The sequence below is a fragment of the Sus scrofa genome, chromosome 8 (assembly GCF_000003025.6).
Source record: "Sus scrofa isolate TJ Tabasco breed Duroc chromosome 8, Sscrofa11.1, whole genome shotgun sequence".
Taxonomy (NCBI): domain Eukaryota; kingdom Metazoa; phylum Chordata; class Mammalia; order Artiodactyla; family Suidae; genus Sus; species Sus scrofa.
The window spans coordinates 61,781,471-61,798,011 of NC_010450.4; the positions used below are offsets into that span (position 1 = coordinate 61,781,471).

General features: G+C 34.3%; 1 long non-coding RNA gene across 1 annotated transcript in view; it reads right to left on the minus strand.

Moving 5' to 3' along the window:
• The window catches only part of LOC110262111, a 127,019-nt gene continuing 114,898 nt past the window's right edge, over window positions 4,421–16,541 (minus strand). Inside the window, exon 3 of the long non-coding RNA XR_002346688.1 lies at window positions 4,421–4,657. This is a non-coding gene — a long non-coding RNA (uncharacterized LOC110262111). The remainder of the gene's footprint in view (window positions 4,658–16,541) is intronic.

Below are 16,541 nucleotides of genomic sequence, written 5' to 3' on the forward strand. Positions count from 1 at the left end.
TACTGTTCCCCACATTCTCCCTTTAGACAGGTGTTCTGTTGAAAAGATAGTTTTATTTGTTTTGAGTTAGAAACTGGAAATTATCAAGAGAACTTTCTATTACCTTGAAGTCTGTAAATTTAACCTCACCAGAAAAAGATGTATAAAATCTATTACAGTTTAATAACATAAAAATGAATCAACTTAACTTAAAAGATATTTAACTTTATAAAACTATGATGTCAGTGTTTTCAGATTACTTCAAATTGTTAAGAACAAAAGATATGACCCCATATGTTTATATGTAGATATATATCATTGAAAAGTAAAACATATTCAGTGTTACAAAACATGATATAGCATTGTTAAAAATAAAGCTTATCAGGAGTTCCCATCGTGTGCAGTAGAAATGAATCTGACTAGGAACCATGCGGTTGTGGGCTCAATCCCTGGCTCAGTGGGTTAAGGTTCTGGCATTACCCTGAGCTGTGGTGTAGGTCACAGACGTGGCTCTGATCTGGTGTTGCTATGGCTGTGGTGTAGGCCTGCAGCTATAGCTCCAATTAGACACCTAGCCTGGAACCTCCATATGATGCGGGTGTGGCCCTAAAAAACAAATAAATAAATAAATCTTATCATTTTCTTTCATTGTTGTTTAAAATAGGAAATTAAAAGTTTTCCTCTTTCAACAGTAAACCACCATAATGAATTGTCAATTTATTAAGCAAAACTTAATATTTTGGTCCTTGGTATTAAGAATCTAACTAATAAAGATCAAAATAATTATATGACCTTATAGAGAACATAATTTTTAGACAACTTGTTAATTTGAATTTCTCATTTTACTAAACGATATAAGGGAAGGTGAGTCATGGCAACTAGGACATGTAATATGTGAATTACATTAAGCACTGGTAGAATAAATAGCCAGAGTAGGCCCAGAAATTGAGATTCTTTAAAATTCATATATATACACACACACACACACAGAATTATATTATGTCCAAGGCATTGTACTATGTATTACAGAGTATATGAAGAGGATGAAGATAAATTACTTGTTATCAAGGAGCATATACAAGGAGGGCATGCCCATAGTATAACCATTGTCTGTTCTTCCTTAACTTTTCAATCAATAAATAGATGTTCTTAGAGCACAAATACCATAATAATTTGCAACTGATAGAAGATGCACTAAATCCTGAGACTCTCTAGATAATCAGGGAACAATTCTCCCTTCAATATAAGTGGCAAAGGAGAAGGATTGCTTTAAATCTAAATTTAAAATCATTACTTAACAATAAACATAATTGTTGAAACTCTCCAGTTAGGTCATGAATCTTGTTCTCTTTTAAGAAGCATTCTGTTTTTTTTTTTTTTTTCTACCTCAAATATAGTTAATAATAGTTTGTAACATATGGATAGCTAATTGTGCCAAATGATGGTGGCAGTGATAAGCTTAACAGAATATGGTGTGGTTATAAAACAGTTTTAGACTTGATTTATCATTTTGTTTCCTAGCTCATTAGTAGGGGAAAAAAAAGGCACATTTAATATTTTTTATAAATAAAAGGTAGAGCATATTATTTTTATCTAAGTTTTTAATTTTTCCACAGTTATTGAGTTTTTGGTGGTTTCTGACTTCAGGACTGTAAGAATAAAGATTTAGAATCAATAGAAATGTCAGGAACTCATGACAGTGCAATTAATTACAGAACTGTTAACTCACCTTTGGTTTAATTAGATATAATGCTTTAATATGAAGTTTCATCATTGTTATTTATGCAGTAAAACACTATTATTAAAATTACTAAATTTGCTTAGTGTATTTTTTCATTTATATTAAAATTTCATTTATAGTATTGCCAATATAAATACATTTGCTGTTTCTGGATATCTTCAGCAACGTGTGAAAAGTAACAGAAACTCAGTTTCCAATTATTGATCCCAAGAATGCTAAAATCTATCTGGGGTTTGGATGTAGTTCCAAGAAAGGCAATCACAGCACCTGTGTATTTTTAAATGCTTTGTACTCAAGCTTTATAATCTCTAAGATATGAAACCGTCACTCTCAATAAGGATATCACTGTCATTGAAAACCCTTTCAACTAGCAGCACATTATTAAAGTCTACATAGCTCATAAAACATGACAAGTTCATATATAAAGCAATACAGAATTTGAAATCAGATTTACTTTTTATTAAAAAATTATACAAGAATAACCTAGAATACTTTAATGTGTGATTGTAAATACTGACATAATTTCTCAATATTTTCAAATGTTTATTTGTCCTTATCAATATAACCAGATTTTCACAAACATTTTAACTGTCAAATGTTCCTTATGACAAGATGATTACATATTTTCCTTATTTGACAACTAAGTGTTTCAACAGCGTTCCACAAGCTTTCAAAAGTCTTTATTACATTAAATGTATCAAAATGCAAATTAAATGTATCCAAATTGTGTTTTAAAAAAAAAAAAAAAACAATCAACTGTTGGAGTTCCCTTGTGGTGCAGCACGTTAGGATCCAATGTTGTCACTGGAGCAGTATGGGTTGCTATTGTGGCATGGGTTTGATCGCTGGCTCAGGAACTTCCACATGCCATGGGTGCAGCCAGAAAAAAAAAAAAAAAAAAATTTAACTGTCAAAAGCTTTTTCAGTGTGAATTCAGTGAGAATATTAATTCAAACAATTAAAATGTTTAGCTAATTTTAATATTATATTTATGTTTTTGATTTCAAATAATTTTGTTTTTAAATAAAAATTTATACAAAAGAAATTCAAAATATTAATTACAATATAAAAAAAATTCAGTATTATTTCTAAATTTACTTAGGATCTTGGAAGCAATGGGTATTAATTACTGAGTGCCTTTCAAACTTTAAGATCTAGTTATAAATTTCTTGATAAAAATTTATAGCATCAGAATTGATGATTCTCATGAGATAAAGAATGCCTGACTGAGGTACTACCTTGTTTTATTTATAATGTTCTAAAATTAATATTTATATTAATAATTATATTAATATAAAATTTAACCTATTTTTCTTCAAGCTTCAACATCTCTTTAAAAATTACCATCATTTACTCACCATTTAATCAATCTTTGATTATACTTATACCTTTATGCCACACGAATAAGGCATCCATAAGTCTTCTTTTCAAATTATAATCCATTCCACTCTTTGTTTTTTGTTTGTTTTTTAAACAAACTAGTCCAACACACAATCACAGCCATGGATTCTTTTTACATTTACTCATCCAAAAAACATTCCCTCCATGATAATTAGAGTGGTCTCTTTAAAACTTCATAGATTATAAGGCTCATATGACTTCTCATTGACAAAATTTAAAACCCTAATCTGGCCTAGCATGACCTGCATTAATCATTTCTTATAAGTCTATTTTTATTTATTATTAGCGCTTAGTGATGATAAATTGCGGAAGGGGCAGAACTGCAAGATAACTGGGGAAAGGAATATAATAATTGTGAGAAATGGTAGTGATTTGAATCAAGATGCTAGCAGTGAAGGTTATGAAAGCAGTCATTCTTATACTGTGAAAGAAATGCCAACGGGTTTACCTGGTTGACTGGAATTAAGGTGAGAAATAATAAAAGGCATCAAGAGTGACTTACAAACTTGGTCCTGAAAAATGGGTTTGCAATTTGCTGACATGGGCAAAGCTGTAGCAGAACCTGAACTGAAGGTGGTGTTGCAAAGATGAGGCATTTCATTATTATACACGTAATAATTTTGAGAAGCCTATCAAATACCAAAATGTAGAGTCAAAGAGGCATTTGAATATATGTGCTTCTAGTTCAGAGGAGAGATGTATACTGTAAGGGTGAGAGTTGTCTACAGAGAGATGGCATTTAAAACTTGAGACATTCAACCAAAAATTTCAGTTGTTACAGACTGCGTGTTTCTCCTCAAAATTCATATGATGAAGTCCTGCTCCCTCAATGGGATGATATTAGCAAGTGGGGCGGGCATCTGGGAGTTTTTAAGGTTATGAGGGTACAGTACTGATAAAGGGGACAAACACCCTTATAAAAGAGGATCCTAGATAGTTCTCTCCTCCTCTTTCTCTCATGTGAGGATACAAGGAGAAGTCAGCAGCTTGAAATGAAGAAAAGGCTTCTCACCAGAACCTGACCATGCTGGCCTCTTGATCTTGGACTTCTAGCCTTCAGAGAAATGTGAGTGAATGAATTTCTGTTGCCGATAAGTGACCTAATTTATGGCATTTTGTTATAGCAACCCAAATTTGATTAAGTCATCAGTAGACATGAATAGATAAAAGAGGGAAAACAATATCCAAACCGGACAACTAGATATAGTGTCTGAAATATGGCCCCAAATATCATTATGTCAGATATAAATAACAAAGCAAACAACTGTATTCCTTTGATACAAAATAATAGTTATTCCCATTAGTGACAGGAGCATATTTTATTATATAAAATAACACAAAATTTGAGAGAACACTGACCTGTCTTACATGCCTTAGATGACCATCAAGTAGTTTAGAAATTTTGCAAATCTGAGAAATTCTACTCAAGAAAAACTCATTTTGTTGTTGGCTTCCTTTTACCAGGCAGAAGCTGTTTATTTTGATGTAGTCCCATTTGTTTATATGCTTTTTGTTCTTCTGCCACTGGAGTTAGATCTAAAAAAAAAAATACTAAGAGTGAAGTCAAGAAGCTTACTGCTTACATCTTCTTTTAGGAATCTTATGATTTCAAGTCTTACATTCCAGTCTAATTCACTGTGAATGAATTTTTGTTTATGGTATAAAATAGTCATCTAGTTTTATTCTTTTGCATGTAGCTATCCAATTTTTGGAATACCATTTTTTGTGAAGATAATGTCCTTTCCTCACTGATATTCTTGCCTTTTTTTAAAATCACATATTGACCATATATGAGTGGTTTTACTTCTGGGCTCTCTATTCTATTTCATTGATTTATGCGTCTGGTGTTTTCTTTTTTAATTGCTTCCCCCACCCCGGATTTATTGAGGTATAAATGAAAAATAATAAACTGTAAATTTTAAAGCTACATAGTTGGATAAGTTTTGACATATGTGAATACCTATGAAACCATTACCATAATTAAGATAACGTACATACCTATCACCCCAGAGGTTCTTCAGCCTCACTGTCAATTTTTCCTCATTCACATACAGACACAACTCTACCTACAGCTAACTACAGATGTGTCTCTGTCACTATAACTTAGTTAATATTTCCTATAATTTTACGGAAATATAATCATACAACTCTTTAAGATCATTTTAAAAATTATTTATTGAGGTATGGTTGACATTAATTTCAGATATATGACATAGTGATTAAAGATTCTTATAGATTATGCACCATTTAAAGTAATGGTTATATTCCTTGTTCTGTACAATACAGCCTGTAGCTTATTTACATAGCAGTTTGTACCTCTTAATCCACTAACCTTATCTTTCCCCTCTCCACCTCACTGTGCACACTGGTAGGCAATCGTTTGTTCTCTGTATCTGTGAGTCCTTCTACTTTGTTGTCTTTTATTTTTTATATTCCACAAATGAGTGATAATATAGAGTATTTGTCTTGCTCTGACTTATTTAACTAAACATCATACCCTCCAGGTCCATCTATGTTGTTGCAATTGACAACATTTCATTCTTTTTATGGCTGAGTGGTTTTCAATTGTATACATATACTACACCTTTTTCCATTTATATTTTGATGGACACTTAGGTTACTTCCATATCCTGGTTATGGTGAGAAATATTGCTATGATCATTGGGGTACACGTATCTTTCTTTACATTTTTTTAATTTTAAATTTTTTAAAAAAATTATTGATGTACAATGTTATATTAATTTCTGATACACAGAAAAGTGATTCAGTTATACATATACACTCATTCTTTTTCATATTCTTTCCCCATATAACTTATGACAGAATACTGAGTAGAGTTCCCTGTGCTATATAGCATGTTCCTACTCACCATCTATTCTATATATGTATAGGGGTACACGGATCATTTTTAATTATTTTCATTTTCTTCAGATATATAAGCAGGAGTGGAAGGGCTGGGACATATAGTAGTTCTATTTTTAATTTTTGAGGAATCTCCATAGTGTTTTCTATAGTGGCTGTACCAACTTACATCACTACCAACAGTGTAAAAGGGTTCCCTTTTCTCCGCATCCGTGCCAACAGTTGTTATTTGTAGTCTTTCTGATGACAGCCATTCTGACAGGTGTAAGGTAATAGCTCATTTTGGTTTTGATTTGCATTTCCCTAATGATTAGTGACACTGAACATCTTTTCATGTACCTGTTTGCCAGCTGCTTGTCTTCTTTGAGAAAATGTCTATTCAGGTCTTCTACCCATTTTTTTAATTGAGTTTACTTATTTTGACATTGAGTTGTATGAGATGTTTATATACTTTGGATATTAACCTCTTATTGGTCATGCCATTTGTAAATATTTCTCCTGTTCACTAGCTTATTTTTTCATTTTGTCAATAGTTTACTGTGCAAAATTTTTTAAGTTTATTTAGGTCTCATTTGTTTATTTTTGCTGTCTTCTTTGTACCCCTGGAGACAAAACAAAAAATATTACTATAATTTACCTATGCTTTTTTTCTAGGGATTTTGTTGTTTCAAGTCTTTAATATATTTTGAATTTTTTTTTGTATATGGTATGAGAAAATGTTCTAATTTCATTATTTTATATGTAGCTGTCCACTTTTCCCAGCACAACTTATTGAAAAGACTGTTTTACTCCCCATTATATATACCTGCTTCGGTTGTCATAGAATAATTGAACATAGTGTGTGGGCCTATTTCTGGGCCCTCTCTTCTGTTCTATTGACCTATGTCTGTTTTTGTTCCAGCACCATACTGTTTTGATGACTGTAGCTTTGTACCTTTGATTTACAATGCTATATTTACAATGATAGATAGTCTGAAGTTAGGAAGTGTGATACTTTCAGCCCTGTTCTTTCTCAAGATTGTTCCAGCTATTTGGGGTCTTTTGTATTTCCATACACAATTTTTTCTTTTTTTGCTTTATAGAATCACACCCATGGGATAGTGAAGTTTCCAGGCTAGGGGCTGAATCAGAACTACACCATAGCAACAGTAACATGAGATCCAAGCCACACCTCTGACTTACACCACAGCTCATGGCAATGCCAAATCCTTAACCCACCAAGCAGGCCCAGGGACTGTACCCGCACCCTCATGGAAAGTAGTAGGGTTCATTTCCACTGTGCCACAACAGGAACTCCCTCCATACACATTTGAAAATTACTTGTTCTGTGGAAAAATTCGTGGTATTTTGATAGGGAGTCCACTGAGTCTGTAGATTGCCTTGGGTACTATGTTCATTTCAACAACATTAATTCTTACAATACACAAACATCAGTTATCTTTCACGTATTGGTGTCATCTTAAAATTTTTTTCATCAATATTTTATGGTTTTCTGAATACCAGTCCTTTCCTCCTTGGGAAGGTTTATTGCTAGGCAATACAATCCTTTTTGTGTAATGGTAAATGAGATTGTTTCCCTAATTTTTTTTTATAGTTTGTTATTAGTGCATAGCAATTCATCAGATTTCAGTTCATTTTGTACTCTGCATCTTTAACCAATTCATTGGTGAGTTCTAATAGTTTTTGTTGGCATTTTGTAGATTTTCCATGTATAGTATGTTATCTACAAATAATGACAGTTTTATTTCTTCCTTTTCAATTTCACTTACTTTTTTTTTCTTGCCTGTTTGATAGGGCTAGGACTTCTAACATTATGTCAAATAAAGTGACAAGAATGGGCATCCCTATCTTGTTCCTGATCTTTAGGGAAATTCTTTTGAGATTTTCTCCATTGAGTATGATATAATCTATGCAGTTATCACATATGAGCTTTATTATGTTGGGATATATCCCTTCTGTACCTATTTGGTGAAGTTTTTATCATAAATGGATGATGAATTTTGTCAAAAGCTTTTTCTACATCTATTGAGATGATTATATGATTTTTGTTGTTAATTTATTAATGTGTTACATCAAACTGATTGATTTGAGGATACTGAACCATCTTTTCATCCCTGGTATAAGTCACATTTGATCAAGATTTATGAACTTTAATGTACTTTATTGGATTTCATTTGCTAATACTTTGAGAATTTTTTTTTAAATCTATGTTCATCAGTGATATTGGCCTATAATTTTCATTTTTTTTTTTGGTTTTGGTATCAGGTAAAATGGTTTTGGAAGAATAGTTAGAGAAGATAGGTGTTCATTCTTCTCTAAATATTTGGTAGAATTCACCTGTGAATCCATCTAGTCCTAGACTTCTGTTTGGTTGGAGACTTTTATTATTGATTCCATTTCATTACTGATATTGGTCTGTTCGTATTTTCTATTTCTTCCTGGTTCAATCTTAGGAGACTGGACATTTCTTGAAAGTATTAATTGGAATGTAGTTGTTGGTAGTAACCTCTTAAGAGCCTTTGTATTTCTGTGGATTCAGTTGCAACTATTTTTTAATTTCTGATTTTGTTTATTTGGACCCTCTTTTTACCTTGATAAGTCTGTCTAAAGATTTATCAATTTTGTTTACCTTTCAAGAGCCAACTCTTAGTTTAATTGGCTTTTTCTATTGTTTATTTTTAGTCTCTATTTCATTTCTTTCTTTCTTTTTTTTTTTTTTTTGTCGTTTTGCCATTTCTTGGGCTGCTCCCGCGGCATATGGAGGTTCCCAGGCTAGGGGTCTAATCAGAGCTGTAGCTCCCAGCCTACGCCAGAGACACAGCAATGCAGGATCCAAGCCGTGTCTGCAACCTACACCACAGCTCACGGCAACGCCGGATGGTTAACCCACTGAGCAAGGGCAGGGATCAAACCCGCAACCTCGTGGTTCCTAGTTTATTTCTGATTTTTATTACTGCTTTCCTTCTACTAACTTGGCTGTTTGTTCTTTTCCTTGTTCCTTGAGGTGTAATGTTAGAGTTTTTTTGTTTGTTTGTTTGTTTGTTTTTCTTGTATCCTGAGGTAAGCTTGTGAAACTATAAACTTTCCTCTTAGAACCAATTTGATGTATACCATATTTGGGAGGTTGTGTTTTCATTTTCACTTGCATCTAGGTATATATTTTGATTTCTTCTTTAATTTCTTTAGTGATTCATGGCTGTTCAGCAGCATCTCATTTAGCTTCCACATAGTTGTATTTTTTGCATTTTTTTTTATAGTTGATTTCTAGTCTCATACAATTTTGGTTGGAAATGTTGCTTAATATGATTTCAATTAATTTTCCTGAGACTTGTTTTGAGGCCTCACATATGATGTTCTTTGAGAATGTTCCATGTGCATTTAAAAAATTTATATTCTGCTATTTTTGGAAGGAATGCTACATAAATATATATAAATAAATATATATATATATATATATATACATATACATATGATACAAAAAACAAAAACGTAAAATATGATGTAAAACTACTGATGGTTGGATTGGAATAAAAATAAAGGGTAGCTAAAATGTATTTGAAATTAATACATAAGCAACTTAAAATAATCACACATATATATAGATTGCTATATATAATCCTTATGGTAACTACAAACCAAAAATCTATAATAGACACATGAAAAAGAAAATAATCATCAAATTACAAGGGGAGCAAACAGAAGAAGAACCAAAAAAGCCTATAAAAACAACACCAAAACATTTAACAAAGTGGCAGTAAATAATTATTTTATGTGTTAATTGACTACAATCTCCAAACAAACGACATAGAATGGCTAAATGGATATAAAAACAAGCCCCATAAATATTCTGCCTACAAGAGACTCACTTCACATCTAAAGAAATACAGATTGAAAATGAGGAGTTGGAAAATGTATTTAAAAACAAAATGGAAATTAGATGATAGCCAGGAGTAGCAGTACTTGTATCCAATAAAACAAACTTTAGAACAAAGGCTTTCTTTCACAAGAAATGAAAAAGGACACTATATAAGGATCATAGTATCAATCCAGGAACAAGGTAAAACACTTGTAAATATATATTCTCCCAACATAGGAGCATCTAAATAAAACAAGCAAATATTAACAGATATAAAAGGAGAAATGGACAATGATGCAATAATGGGGGGGAGGGGCTCTAACATCTCCTTACATCAATGGGCAGAAAATCCAGAAGAATATACACATGAGTGTACATCTTGTACTAAATCTTTTTGACACAATCATAGAAAGTAAAGTGGTTAAAACAGTAAATTTTCTATTTTGTATATTTTATCACAATAAAAATAAGTCCAAACACAAAAACCCTGGAAAACATTAGTTTTACTTTCCTTTGTTCCTCACTAATTTGCAGAGAAAGCATTACTAAGAATTGCTTAATTAGAAAGATCTTGTCTTGCTTTAGTCTCTGGCATAAGTAAATTGCATCTGTTTCTTTCTACTAATAGTTTATATTTGTTTTGTCTCTTTTGACAAGATGTAAATACATATTTCAAAACCATTCTTTAGATCAAACAAGATGCTGGGGTTTCCTTCACGGCTTAGTGTAAACAAATCTGACTAGTATCCATGAGGACACAGGTTTGGTCCCTGGTCTTGCTCAGTGGGTTAAGGATTTGGTGTTGCTAGGAGCTGTGGTATAGGTTGCAGATGCAGCTTGGATCTGGTGTGGCTGTGGTGCAGGCCAGCAGCTACAGCTCTGATTCAACCCCTAGTCTGGGAAACTCCATATGCCATGGGTGTGGCCCTAAAAAAAAAGATATGTTTTAGATATAACAATATTAAATTTGGATTTCTGTTTATGATTTAATGAAAAATATCTTGGGCTATAAAACCAATATGCATTCAAATCATAGCTCTACTAAATATTGTCTTTGCTTTTCCTTTATAATGAAATTGAACAAATCCTGACTTTTTTTAGTCTCCTGAAACTATACAATATATTTAACTATATATCTTTTGGACTGAAACAAACACAATATCAGTTTTCAAGCAACAGTATGGATTCTAAACTGAAAAAAAAAAAAGGCAACATATCAAGGATAAATTTAATCAATTTATGGAACTATATAAAGGAGATTTTTCATCATTGCAAACTATTTCTTATTTATAAACACAGCACTAATTACCTAACTTTAGAAAAAAATTAAATATTTTAAAATGCAATATATATGTATGCATATATACTTTATATATACATAATGTTATCAAAATATTTTATCTTCTTCACCAGAGGATGGAGCAGAATAATTGAATACAAGTTAGTTTGACTAGTTCCATGATGAGAATTTCAAATTATGAAAAAACCTTTATTTTTGCATATTAATGTACTTTCTCTCTAGAATTCATGTGACAAGTTCAGACTCTTGTTGGAACTTCTTTTAGGGATGGACAATCACATTCTACCAGGCAGCAGCTTTGGTAAACCACACATTATCAGAAACGTAAACGAGTGTGTAGATGATATAAAACTGACTTGGAGAAAAGACTTGTGGCTGCCTGATGGGAGGGGGAGGGAGTGGGAGGGATCGGGAGCTTGGGCTTATCAGACACAACTTAGAATAGATTTACAAGGAGATCCTGCTGAATAGCATTGAGAACTATGTCTAGATACTCATGTTGCAACAGAAGAAAGGGTGGGGGAAAAAATGTAATTGTAATGTATACATGTAAGGATAACCTGGCCCCCTTGCTGTACAGTGGGAAAATAAAAAAAAATATTAAAAAAAAATAAAAAAAAATTAAAAAAAATAAACTGACTTGGCTTCTACCCCATCTCATTAGCTTCAAAGTGAGGATAATACTAGTAGCAACTTCATATTCACTAGTAGCAACTCACTGTAAGGCTTTTCTAAGAATCTATTATAGAATGTCATATCATATATCATATAATAAGCCCTCAATAAATGTCAAATTACTAGTATTGTTTTTTATTATAGTGGCTCTAGTTTCTTTGTGGCTTAAAAAAACAAATAGGATGTGGGTGGATAGGTGGTTATTTGTGTCTGTGAGAGGCTAGCAGTCCTTAAAATATACATCTCCATCACTGCAACCTAATGACTATTTTTATAAAATCATATTAGAGTACAACATATTATATTATATTCTTGATGTTCATATATACCCTTCCCTCTCCTTAGAATTTTCCACTATCCTTCCTCAACCTACCCTTCAACTATCTTTTTTCTTCTTCCCAGGCTAGGGGTCTAATCAGACGTGTACCTGCTGGCCTACGCCAGAGCCACAGCAATGCAAGATCCAAGCCACATCTGCGACCTACAGCACAGATCCCTGCAACACCAAATCCTTAACCCACTGAGTGAGGCCAGGGATTGAACCCTCAACCTCATGGTTCCTAGTCAGATTCGTTTCTGCTGCGCCACGAGGGGAACTCCCATTTTTCTTCTTAACTGTTACTTTTTTTCAGAAGACATTCTGGTTTTCATCAAAGGACTGACTAGAAGCTGCCTTTTTTTTTTTTTTTTTTTTTTTTTGTCTCTTTAGGACTGCACCTGTGGCATATGGAAGTTTCCAGGCTAGGAGTCACATCAGAGTTACAGCTGCTGGCCTACACCGCAGCCCACATCTGTGACCAAGACCACAGCTCATGGCAATGCCAGATCCTTAACCCACTGGCCGAGGCCAGGGATCCAACCTGCTCCTTCATGGATACCAGTCAGATTCTTTTCCATTGAGCTACGATGGGAACTCCTGACTCGAAGCTTCTCAAGAATAAAATTAAATTCCAAATTCTAGTAAAGGATTATAGGGCTCAGAAAATATTTGTTTAATGACTGAATTTAGCTCCATATTTTAAGGGCATATTGTGTATATTTCATTCACACAAGCTGAGAAGGAGACAAACTATTTGGGAATTCCTTCTTGATAGTGTAAGGATATTTAATGGTATTATGCACTGTATGCAGGTGGAATAAGGCTGTAGAGATAAATGACTAGAGAGGAAAAAGAAAACAATTTAAAATATGACAAGCCTAAACAGTGGTCCTATAACATATTAATGAAAAAAGCGTAGTAGCAATAGGCTCTAGAATTCTAGGCTTTCTAAGTCAAGAATGTGGGACTATTCTGCAATCTGTAGAAGTCCAACAGATCAAGTTTGTTTTGTTTTGAATTGGAAATGTCAGTTCTATATGAGGTAAAGGGAAGTGGAGTAATGATTAAACTTGAGAAACAAGGATCACAGTCATGCATCAAGAAAGCACACTGAGTCAATTTCTGGTTTACTAAGAGGTCCCTATATACAGAAAGACCAGTAAATGCAATGTGAAACAGAGCTGGTTAGAAATGACAAATATTAGACAAGGTACAGACAACGTCAGACTGGCAAAAGTAAACTCCTGACCAATCTGTCCTTAGAAGTTTAAATTCTGTCCACTTATATTTCTTTGCTTCGATCCCAAATATTGTAGTAGAACAACACTACACTGAAATTCCTTTTTTTTTTCCCCAAGGGCTATAGATCATATTCTTTTTCTTTCTTTTTTTTTTAATTTTTCCCACTGTATAGCAATTCCTTTTTAATATCAAGAATTGTGGATTGTCTAAGATTTCACTCTACTTACAAGCTTATAAGCTAGCTAGTTACTTCTTCATGGATACTGGCAGAAGACTCCTGAGTGAGAAACAGGACTTTATTATTCATGGTAAAAGCAGTAGTGTATCAGTTCTCTTTTCTCTCAGTCCCTACAGGGGTTAATCTAAGGGCCTATGAAGAACGCCTCTATATGGGAGTTACAGGACAGGTAAGGATCACTGCATTGTGGGACTGCCTGATTTAAGAATAAGTAGAAGCAAGCTTGCTCTCTGTCAAAGGGAAGATATAACTCCATCCCTCAGAGTTGTTTATTATAAACATAGCATTGAAAAATGATCCAGTTAATGAACAGTAAAGGCCTTGCATTCTTGGCAGAGTCAGCAAGAACTTACAGGGGATTTCAGAGTCCATGGTGGATTGCCTCTATAGACACTTAACAGCTATTGATATAGCCTGTCAGGTGCAATGCCAAGTCATGCTAAGAGAAAGCTGAGACAGACTGAAAAAAGTATAGACTGACAAAGATGAGGTCTGAATGTCCTTTGATTATCACTGAGAGGGCAAATATTATTGTACCATCTAGCTATTTCACCATATAACTAATGGAGGTAAAAGATATTGCATCTTATTCAAAGAAATGCCATTTGCTATTAACAGACATTGGAAACCAAGGAAAATGCACTATATTCAACATTCTTTCAGTCTCTATTTAGAGATATCAACATTTTAAAACATCATAAATCTTCCTCAGATGCTTTTTATTACTTTAGGTCAAAAGTAATTTTCAGTTATTATCTGGGAATTAGCTTGCACATAGCAGATCAAAACTAAAATGTAATGTAGAAACATTTCAAAATGAATAATAGCTTTTTCATATTGGAAGAGAATAACTGAAAATATTTAGTTTAATGTATTTTTGGTAATAGTACTCACCATTTAAAAATGCCAGTAAGTTCTTTTCAGAGAAACACTGAAATCTTATGCAAATAAATTAACATTCCATATCCTGTACTTCTGTGTCAGGATAAACTTTAAAACAAAAGCTTCTAAGCTGACCAGGCTGATGTGTCCAGAAAAAACAACAACAAAATTTTCACACAAATAAGAACTGAGAAGTGGTAAGCTTTTCCTTACTATTTTCATGTAAAAAGAGGGAGAATATATAAGAAATTGAATGAGACAAATACTGTTTAAATAGAGCCATTATACTGTTAATTTTTTATGGTGAACAAAATATTTATAGCAAGCTTTATGAATAAATATTTAAATTTTCATTTTAGATTTAATTATATTATCTTTATTTGATGAAAAACAGTAGGTTAGCTAGATGTTTCTAACATTATTACTAGCCATATGATTACGGTAGTATTTCAAAAAAAGCGCCATGTAATAAAGAAATAAAATGTTTTAAGTACAGTTTGGCTCTTTTATTTTTCATTAACTGATAACAAAATAGAAAAATCAAACTTAGATTTTACAACTTAAATGAACATAATAACTACATATTTTGAGAAATAAAATTTTAAAGAAAATGAAGTAAATATTTTTACTTTGGTAAAACCAACAAGTCAGAGATAAGAGCACACTAAAGAATTATTTATTAATTCTATTTATGCTACAAAAATCAATATCAATTAAACAGTTTTGGGATCAATGTTTCATATGATGCAAATACTCTTATCAACACTGCCTTATATTATTTTTAAATGATACTCCTGGCTTGGGAGCAAGATGGTGGAGGAATAGGACATGCAGCAAACCTTCTCAGACAAATACCTCAGAAATACATCTCTATGCGGAACACAGAACATCTCCTCAATGCTGGCAGATCTAAGATTTTCAAAGGGGGTGACAATATCTGTAAACTGGGTAGGACAAAAGAAAAAAAGGAAAAAAGAGAAAGAGAAAGGGAGTGGGACAGAACCACAGGCCCTGGAAGGGAACTGTGAAAGAGGAAAGGTTTCCCAACCCTGGAAGGCTTCTCACTGGCAGGGAGAACAGCTAGGACAGAGGGGAAGCTTCAGAGCTGCCAAGGAGATTGCAGGAACTGGTTTGTGGAGGGCACACCAGAGAATGATCCGCACAGTCAAGTGCTGCTGCCCAGAACACCCAAACCTGAGACGCTCGTCCCCTGAGGTGGGGGTGGGGGGTTGGGCACTAGGGCTTGGGTTTTAGAGAAGAGACCTGGGAGAGGCCTGGGGATGGCTGTGTACAGACCACCTGAGGGGCCTAGGGTGTGGTGTGGTGCACCATAACCTGGGGAGTGTGGGAAGAAGCCTAGGCCTGAGAGAGGCAGGACACCACCGTTGGAGGGTGCAAGAGGGGAGGGGCGGGACAACCAGAAATGCTTCTTTTTTCATATGCAGGTTCTCAGGCCACATGGCACCTTGGCCCTGGATGAGCTACTGGGGCAGTTCCAGAGGTGGATGCAGACCAATGTCTTCACTGAGGGTCTCAGGAGTGGGCAGTGGTCCTACCGCTACCTTCCCAGGAGTGTGCATGGCCTACCACTGCCATCACCCTTGAAGGCCACACAACCAGGCACCGATCCCCGCCCCCCACATTCCTGGGAGTGAGTGTGACCCATCCCCTACACCAAGGTTCCTAAACGAGGTGATGACCCTTTGGTATCATTGAGAGCGTGCATGTAGCCTGCCACCAGTGATGCTGCCATCAAGGGTCCTTCAACCTGGCACCAACACTTGCACCTGCTTTCTCAGGAGTGCATGCGGCCACCAATGAGCATCCTGCAACTGGGCACCAACCTCTGCCCTTGCCATCTTACCACCTGAGAGGGAGTGAGGCCCATAGCTACCACCAAAGTGCCTGTGACCAGGTGACAACAGCTGACCAACACTGGGCTCTGGGAGGGGTCATGAAAGACATTGCTACCTCCCTAACAGATTTCATCCCAAGCCTGCATCCAGATCTAGGAGCAATTTTGAGGCACTGCTGCTCCTATCACAT